General features: G+C 35.1%; 1 long non-coding RNA gene across 2 annotated transcripts; it reads right to left on the minus strand.

Annotated features, from left to right (window-relative positions):
- Positions 1–224: 224 nt before the first annotated feature.
- LOC106025205 (uncharacterized) lies at positions 225–7841 on the minus strand. Of its 2 annotated transcripts, XR_010046845.1 has the most exons (4): positions 7283–7841; positions 5788–5870; positions 5257–5351; positions 225–2967 (listed from the first exon to the last, which is right to left on the minus strand). It is a non-coding gene; the product is annotated as an uncharacterized LOC106025205 (long non-coding RNA). The 2 variants fall into 2 exon arrangements; XR_001198782.3 differs by having other exon boundaries at positions 5788–7841.
- Between the last annotated feature and the right edge of the window lie 1939 nt (positions 7842–9780).

Here is a 9780-nt window from a genome sequence, read left to right on the forward strand (position 1 = left end):
AGTTCCATTAGGCTGGTCCTTCAAGGTTCCAGCCCCAGACTCTAATGCAGAAATAAGCCACTCTGCTCTTATGCTAGTGGTGTGCATCCTTGCATCACCAAAAATAATACTTCATAGTAGCCCCATATGTACCCCCGAATAACTGCACATCCTTTATGGATTCTCAAAGCCTTAAGGGATATACGCTTCTGATTAAGAATATACAACCACTCTGTATCAGTAAATACTTATATGAGAAACATATTTAATGCAATAAATACAAATATCTAAGCATTTGTAAGGTTGGTTTAGAATTACCGCCCACAGAAACAGTTGTGGCAGAGGGCAAAAGGGCTGCCCAGGTGCAGGAGGTCTGCAGGACCACTCAAAGACCTGGAGCTCACCCTGCCAGTCTGTATCAGAAGGGTAAAGTCCTGTGATGGACACCAGTAAAGATGTCCAAAGTGAAGGTAGAGACGAGCTCCACCGAAGAAACAGAAGCTTCTTTCCTTGCCTTTGATTCCACTAGAGGGAAAAGCCTACAATTAGCGTGGCTCTGCCCACGGTGTGTCTTCACTCTTCAGAAAATTCCTTCCCCCACACTCAGAGTTACACTGGTGGAATTTAATTGGGTGTTTCTCACCCAAGTTGACACAGTCAGTAACTATCATACTAGCATATTCAAACATATAATGATTCACACTATACCCACAATTAGCAAGATTCTGAATGAAAAATTAAACTGAAATGTGCTTTCAAACAACAAAATGGAAAGTTCGTATAATGTGTAATAGACTTCTCTCTTGCTTTTCAGAAAATAATGTATTATATAGGGAACTGCGTTGGCAATTTGAACTGCTTTGTTGTCAAACAAAGCTGGATTTACTCTACAGTATTCTGTATGCTCTAGTATTATTTTAAGTCATTTATCTTTAAACGTTTTTAACATTTACTTATTACATGCTAAAGAATGTTATAAATTAAATCAGACTGATTTTCTGTATCCATATACATCTATTTCAAGATACATAAAACAAGTGAATTCTTTTTTGTATAATATTTACAACATTAAATATCATACTGTCATTTTTATTTAAAAGTGATATCACAGGATGGGAGTGTACTTCAGTGACAAAGTACTTGCCCAGAATGTGAGCATTTGCAATAACCAAAATTTCATCTTCAGCACTGAAAATAAGGATTGTATCAGTGTATAATGTTTATTTATGAAATTATTTTAAGCATTTCAATACCATCAAACATCCTATTTTTTCCTGTAGTTTTATATGAGTTTTACAATTATAATGACTGCTCTTCAGAAACATCATTAGTATCCTGCATCATATTTGAATCACAGACTCTCCAAATGAAGCCATAAACTATCTCTTTCTTTTTTTTCTTATTTTATCAGTGTGTTTTTGGAAAATAATTTCAATTGGGAATTTTCTGTTCCAACAATTTTGGTACCTACAAATATTTTTAATTTCTGCTTTACCATTCTTAATATTTCATTAGTTTTCATTTTCCATTTTATCATACATATAAATAATTTTATAACTTCTGGGCTGTAATTATTTTGTTTGAATACATTAAATATTGTTGCAATTTATCTTTCTGTATGATATACTTTTTTATGTCCCATGTTGGAATTGTGTTCACTACATATAGACAAATACTGATAAAATTATATTCTATCAAGGTACAAGTAATGCACTTTGAAATTTTATTTAATTTAAATAATACACTCAAATATTTGAAATCACATTTTGGTTAGTAATAATATATAATTCTAACATATATTAAATTTTTTTTCTGAAAAATACATTGTTCTATAATTTGAAAATATATCTCCAAATTTTTATGTTTTATAATCTTTACAACAGTAGGTTACTGATTATATTAATCTTTTAAACTTTGTTTTATACTAGTTTCTTCATTTTCAAGTAAATAGGTACATTTTCATCCATCTAAATACTATTCATACCTATAATACCAGGTATAAATTTAATTGCAGGTAGAAACTTAGGAAATGATTCCAGGACATGAAAATAACTTAAATAGTTCACTCAAATTTGTTTGTTAGAATAGGTAGCCTGTGGTGCAGAGAGACAATCAGTCAAGTTTATTAAATTGCTCTTATTTGCTAACATGTTACTCCGGCTTATGATGAATTTATCTCCCGTGATGAACATCTCCACCTGTGTGGACAGATATAACTAGGAGAAAATCCAGTTTGTACTCATCCATGAAAGTGTGGAGAAGAAAATACATGGAAAACCTAATACAGTTATACATAAAGCTCTCAACAAATATCAGTTTGATCAATATTATATTTACTTATATACTTACATGTCTTGTTTTCTACTTCCATGTTGGTTACATGTTACATGTTTTACAAGTTTTCACTGCAGTTCTTTACTGTACTTTGCCACATTAGATCACCTATTTCCTCTCATTGATATGCTGTAATCATTTGGATTTTGTAAATGCTCATCAACTGATTCACTTCAAAATTTAAACAATTCTTTTCATTTTTAATTATATACCTCTCTGCTTTCTTTTAAATAGTTGCTCTGCTCTTAAATCTTTTCATGGTATTATCTTTTCTTGCTGATCTCAAATATTTTGATGACTCTGATGAGTCATTAAATACTTGTATAAGAACTATTTCGTTTATGTTAGATTTGAATAATGCATGGTACTGCACATATAAAACAAACAATCAAAAATTAAACATTGGAAGTTATCCATTAATCTCCTAAACATGCACACCTGTAGCACCAATCAGTATCATGGATTACACATGGGAATGAGACTCATGAGTTTTCTTCTCCCAATTCTTTTGGTCACATTAATTTCTTGTCTTAAACCAGTCATAGATGCCAGTTTTGTGTCAGGACATGACAAAGACATGAATCAGCTCCGTATCATTTTGGGTGAGACAACTAATAAATAGCTTCAAGTTCCATGAGATACTGTTGTCCAAACCTGAAACACAAGGTATTATTAATATTTGTTTTATTCTTCCTTATCGGTAAGCTTCATCAATGTTATTAAGCTATCTATATGAAAAATGAACTCGCCCCTTCCACCATCACTGCTAGTACAAATAAATGATACTGCACCAATATGTCTATAAAATTAAATATCCAATAAATGATTTAAAATATAAAATTTTCAAAGGACATAAAATATTCAAGAACATAAATTATTCAACTCTAGATACCTAAAACTGTATTTCAGTAAATATAATGAAAACAAGTATAATCTGAGGAAAATTATACAGAGCATAATTTATGACCAAAATTTTTGCAAAGATAATTAATTATAACATTGCAAAACAGTATGAAGCAGGCATTTCTAATATTTAACATCATATTTGTCTTTTTAAAGAATTTCTTATATTTTTATGTTTAAACATTTATAAAATAACATATTTCAATATTTTAATAAGATAAATTCTTGAATCATGATGATTAATTTGTTTAATGTTCATTGAATGAATTCATTATTTTCAAAAAATATAACTTTAGCTTTCTCTTTTGTTTTAACAATTATAACCAAAAAGTTACAGAGATACATTAATAACAAGTAAACAAAACATTGCTAACATTTTAGAAATCTGTAGATAACCATTTCAAAGTATATAATACAGATATAATTATAATATAAATATAATGTATATAATAAATAATATATAACATAATATAAATATAATCCAATCGGATTATAGTGTTTAAATACCAATTTTCAAACAGTACTCATCTCAGTATTCACAATATTCAATACACGTTTCCTTTTGTTGAAAATAAAATTGAAAATACTTTAATATATTTGCAATATATTTGATTGCACCTGATTACAGAATTGGAAGTTCAGAGGAAGAGCACGGGTGACTAGGCGGCAGGCAGGTATTACACTCCGAAACCAGCACTGTAGAAAAGCACCCTGAAGTAAGAATGACAGATGAGGCTACATACAAGAGGGAGAAAGGTAAGGGAAACTAACTGGACTGAAAAGTATCAGAGAGTTTCGAAGTGGAAGCCAGATTAACACCAGATCCTGGTACACGCTGCACTTCAGGACTAGCGTATCTGTATCTGTCATTTTGGGAAAGGACTTGCCTCCCTGAGGGAGGGAGCTGGTACTTCAGTGGCAGCCTGCTCCATGAAATAGGCTCAGCACTACTCTAACCTCCCTGCCAGGAGGCGGATCACTGTGAGTGACACACAAGCTAGGGCTTCTGAAAAACAGAAAGATCAAAAGCAGTGTGTGAGGCACCGCTGAACAGCACATGGGAATCTGAGAACAAAGGTGCTACTCTGATTAGAGACCTTAATCTGAGTACTTGTAGGTCCATGGCATAGAGGTTACTGGCTTGGCCATTACATGAATGTTAGGAAGCCACATCTGGTGGCAACAGAACAGGAGAAAGGAGATCAACCAAGAAATACTTAGCCTCCTGTGATTCCACCATGCACGCCATGGGTGCTATACTTACAAGACAATCTATGCACTATCTAAGAGGACAGAGAGGTGCCCATTGGGGAAACTCCAGCATATGCTGCCTGGAGCTGCTCAAGGCAGGGAGGCCTGGATGGGACCTGATTAACGGATTAGAGACAATACTCTGGCCTCAGGGAAGTGATTGAAAAAGACTGTAGGAGTAAGAGAGTGAGTGCCACTTGGACTGAGCTGTCCAGCAAACCTTAGACAACGAGTTTGTGAAAGCAACCATGGAATTTTTTCCTTGCAGTAGAAGAAGCTGCAATGACAAACCTAGTTGAACTCAATTTAGAACTTGCTTCTGGGTCAATTGTGCTCCACACTCTTCCTCAAGTACCTCAATGCAGGACAAAGACAAAAGCCTGTATTTAACTATGTGCAGAGCACTATCTGCAGACAGTAGCCTGGTTAATAAAACAGCTGGATGATCAAGCCTGCTTGCCTATAGACAGACCATAATGCAAGCAGGCAAAGACTGGCAGGCCAGATTAGAAGAATAGAAAGAAGTAATGAAAGAAAGAAAGCCCGCAACACTATGCTGCAATAAAGACATACTTAATTCATAATTAAACCTACAGATTAAAATCAGAGGATGTGAAACAATATATCCTTCAACAGGAGAACAAGATAAACGAAGCAGATGTAGGTATTGTACTTGCATATAAAATAGAATTCAAACAAAATTAATTAGAAGAGGAAAAGAATGTCACTGCATATTATGTAAGGGAACACTTTAACAGGAAGATATATCAGCTATAAATGTTCACTCACCAAATTGCCGTATACTCAGTTTCTTGAACACTCACAGATAGATAAAAATCAGTAGAGGGAAATCAGTACCCCATTTTCACAAGTAGACAAATCAGCTAGACAAAAAACGAGCAAAAGGTATCAGAATTAAAACACACCTTTAAATAAATAGATTTTATAGTTACATGTAGAGTGTTTCAACCTTGTTCAACACAATGCACATTCTCTCAGGCCCATGAAATGGTCTCTGAAATAGATTACAAAGTAGTCCATAAACCATGCCAAAGTATACATCAAATCTCAAAATTGTCTCATGTATATTATTGAAACTTCAGTGCACTGAAATCAAAAAGCAATGACAAAAAACACAGAAGTTTTGTCAACATTTGGATATTAAGTAACAAATTTGTAAATAATCATAGTCACATAAAAATCAGACAAAAAATCTCAAAGTTTCCTAGACTCAAATAATAATGCCAGTAAATCATAGCAGAATATAAGGAACTCAAAAAAGCGCTCATAACAAGGATGTTTATACTTATTAATACTCACATTTGAGAAACAGCATAAGCCAAAATAAATGATTTGATGTACTCAAGGTCCTAGAAAGATCCAGAGGACAGTCCAATTTCAAACTAATAAAGAAAACAATTACAAAGATCATGGCTCACATATATAAAGCTGATGCAAAAATGTAAGAATAGATAATGGTTATGTTAGAAGAGTAATAGAACAGATAAACTTCTAATCAAACTTTTCAAAACAAGGAAAGCACTCACCAACTTAGATAGAAAATAAGAAGGAAAAATCATGTCATATCATAAAAGTCCAGAAGATTTTTAGTAAATACTTTCAAATCTATGTTCAAATACACTTGAGACTCTAGTAAAAATAGATTTCTAGACATAGATGAATTACTAGCACTGAATCAAGAAGATATAAATATCTGAAAAGTTCAATAAAAGAGAATTAAATTTTGGCAGCAATAGAAAAAAAAAATCCAAACCTACCAACTAAGAAAAATGAAACACCCTGTAGATTTACCTCTGAATGCTACAAGAACTTCAATAAACATCTTCTTAGTACTCCTTAAACATTTTCTTAAATTAAAAAGGAAGGAAGATTTCCCAAGTAATTCCTAAAAGCTAGCATTTCTTGATTGTCAAACCAGGTAAAAATTCTTCTGTCTCCAACAAACTGAAACTCAATTAGTTTAACAAACAAAGAAGCAAAAATCCTCAATAAAATACTGAGAATAGGTAAATAATTTTTGAACATGCTCAAGAAATAAAATCAAGAATCAATAATTAGAACAAACTAGAAATTTTCTGCACAACAAAGGAAACAAACTATGGCATAGAGAAATTTTTGTCAGCTTTACCTTGAAAATAGGAATAATGCCGAAAATAGATAAGGAATTTTTAAAAAATTCAACTTCCCCAAATAAAAAGCCCAATAAAAATGGGTGATTAATTTGAAAAAAACATTTCTGAAAGGGGAAGTTCAAATGGCCTGTAAATACACATGAAAACATTCAGCATTTCTAGCCATAATAGAAATACAAATTAAAAGTACACTGATATTTCATGTTATTCCAAGAAAAATGGCTATCTTCAAAAAATTAAATATTAAATGCTGGTGAGGCATGATGTGATAAAAAGAACAAAAAACTGTATGTTGTTGGTGGAAAGGTTTCCTAGTACATCCACTATGAAAATCTATATGAGGTTCTTCAAGAATTTAAAGCTAGAAATTTCATTTGACCAGACTATCACCTGATAGTAACATCTTGAAATAAAGTCATTATATTAAAGTAATATATGTGTATCCATATTTATAGCAGTACTACACATAATAACTAAATCTAGATGAGGCCTATATTCCTACAAAAAAGTACTAGATAAAAAAACATGTGCTATTTATACAAGCTAAAACACTGTTCTGCCATAAAGAAGAATGAAGTTTAGTAACTTTTAGGAAAATGGATGCACCGTGAAACTACAACTTTAAAATTTTCAGAAATAATAAGACATGCAAAGATAAATACCTCAGGATTTGTCTTAAGTAAAAATGCAAAATATAAAAATTTAAAAAGCAGAATTAAGATGACTACTATCATTCAGAAACAGACTTTGGCAGAATGGAAAGAGATCCACAGATGGAAGGATCAAGACATTAAGAATAGGTAAGCAGAGTACAGCGGGAGGATTTAAAGTCGTGCTGAGACCGGAGGCTGCAAATCCCGCGCCCTTAAATCAACGAACAGACTCGTGGACCCAACACGAAAAGCTGAGTTGCTTTTGGGGACTGCGGAAACTGAGACCCAGATCGAGATTCCAGGCGGAAGCCAGTTCGGCACCGCTGCACCAGAGCAGATGTACAGAGCTCTGGCGCTTCGAATCTAAACGGTGCACAGAAATCTGACCAGTCAGCGCTGAGCCGCGAGGTGGGGAAAAGTGGACGACTTGGTGTGTGGCGGTCCCGGAGCGGGGACTTGCACCGGACTCTGGTGAGTATAGAAAACCCCGCGGCGGCTGGGTTTGGCCAGAGAACAGCTGGCCGGCCACCACGGGGAAATCAATAACACAGAATCTGGTGCAGACATATTAGCCTGGCGGCAGAAATCGCAGCTTGATGACATCACCAGGACCCCCTGTAGGGAGGGCTGGTGGGAGACATCTTGAGTCCTGGCAGAGTCTGATTGCTTGCTGGCTTCAGCTCCGCACGGAGAACTTAGTGGGAGCCATCTTGGTTTTGGGCAGATCTGCTTTTCTAGAGCTCCTATCACAGAGAGGTTTGGAAGAGAACGGCTGGGACCTGGGCAGAATCCTGTGCCATTACCCAGCTGCTTCTGATTCAGGGAGAACTGGCAGGAGCTGTTGGGGCTAGATCAGGCCTCTGCTTGGGGCCCAATGGGCGGATGCAGAATGGTCACAACTCAGTGACAACCAGAAAGTACAGCCTAATTTATGAACTAACTGACACAGAGGCTAGAGACTAGACTGTACCGCCCCTGCATCCCAGCCTACCCCAGATAACAGCAAATTGGGGAGGACAGCAAAAACTCAAGCCGGCACGCTTCTGAAAGGCCCTAAGCAATTCGGAGAGGGCCAGAGAACTCCAGGACAGTCTGAAAGAAACCAGAAACATGACAAGAGATAAAAATAAAAAAAAATCTCCAGCTGTTCAACAGGAGAAATTAAACCCAAGAGAACTAAACACTGAAGAGAACAAGCACAGTAACCATCCATTGCTCGACTCAGCATCAGCCGAAATTAAAAAGTATTTACATGATCTCATAGAGGAATTTAAAGATGTACTCCTGATCCAAGTGAGGCAAGATATAAAGAGATTAATTAAAGAAATGACAAGCCCTGCCCAAGAGAACACAGATGGAAGAACTGAGGAAATCAGAAAAGAAAGAGAAGCATCTGAAGAATTTAAGCGTAACTTAGAATACATGAAACAGATCCAAAGAGAAAATCAGGAAATTAAAAACTCCATTGAATATTGGCAAAATGCCTTGACAGAAACTAAAGACAACCTTCTGAAACTTGAAGAGAGATTTAGGGCTTATGAACGTGAAAGAAAAAGCCTCTTAAAAATAACAAGGAACCAGAAAGAAGCAATTCTAAAACTGGAAGATGATAAAAAGATGCATAACCTAAGAATAAAGAATGTGAGTGAGGAAGCAGGAACATCCAAAAATGAAATACAAAAAATATTCACAGAGATATTAAAGCAAAATTTCCCATGTATAGCAAAAAGAAATGATATCCAGATAAAAGAAGCATACAGAACGCCAGCTACCTACAACCAAAACAGATCTACGCCTAGGCATATAATAATCGAGATCCCAGAAATCCACCAAAAAAACAGAATATTAAAAGTAGCCAGAGAAAAGATGCAGGTTACCTATAACGGGAAATCTATCAAAATAACGGCAGACTTATCAACACAAACTCTTAAGTCAAGAAGGGAGTGGGGAGAAATATTCCAAGTCCTGAAGGAAAAAAAATATGCAACCTAAGCTCATATATCCATCAAAACTCTCTCTAAAAATTAATGAAGAAATAAGATACTTTCAAGACAAGGAGGAACTGTGGGAGTTCGTGGCCACCAATCCAACCCTACAGAGAGCGCTGAAGGACATTACAGAGAAAGAGAGGAAGAGATATCAGGATTACAGCTACAGTGGCAGAGAGGCCTCAGTGTACGGGGCAGACCATGGAATGAGGGAATAAGGTGGACAAATTATAGCAGAAAAGTGGAGTAGCAGACATGAGGCAGAGACGGTAAGCTAGTCTTTGGTAGAGACAGCTCTGAAACTATATTTAAAAAAAAAAAAAAAAAAAAGCAGAGGTCATTGCTAATGGTGTATAACGATTTAAAAGACACAGTAGTCCTAGTGCCATATGTAGATTGAATTAAATTTGTTCTGGTCTGTCCACTCATATCAGATTTGAAGACACAGACCTCTAGAACCAAAAATAGCAGGTTATACCATGGTAACCATCCTTACTTTCCTATTGACTTAAGCTGAAA

This window comes from Cavia porcellus, unplaced genomic scaffold, assembly GCF_034190915.1.
Source record: "Cavia porcellus strain 051 isolate PalLab524CR breed Dunkin Hartley unplaced genomic scaffold, mCavPor4.1 scaffold_4, whole genome shotgun sequence".
Lineage (NCBI taxonomy): Eukaryota > Metazoa > Chordata > Mammalia > Rodentia > Caviidae > Cavia > Cavia porcellus.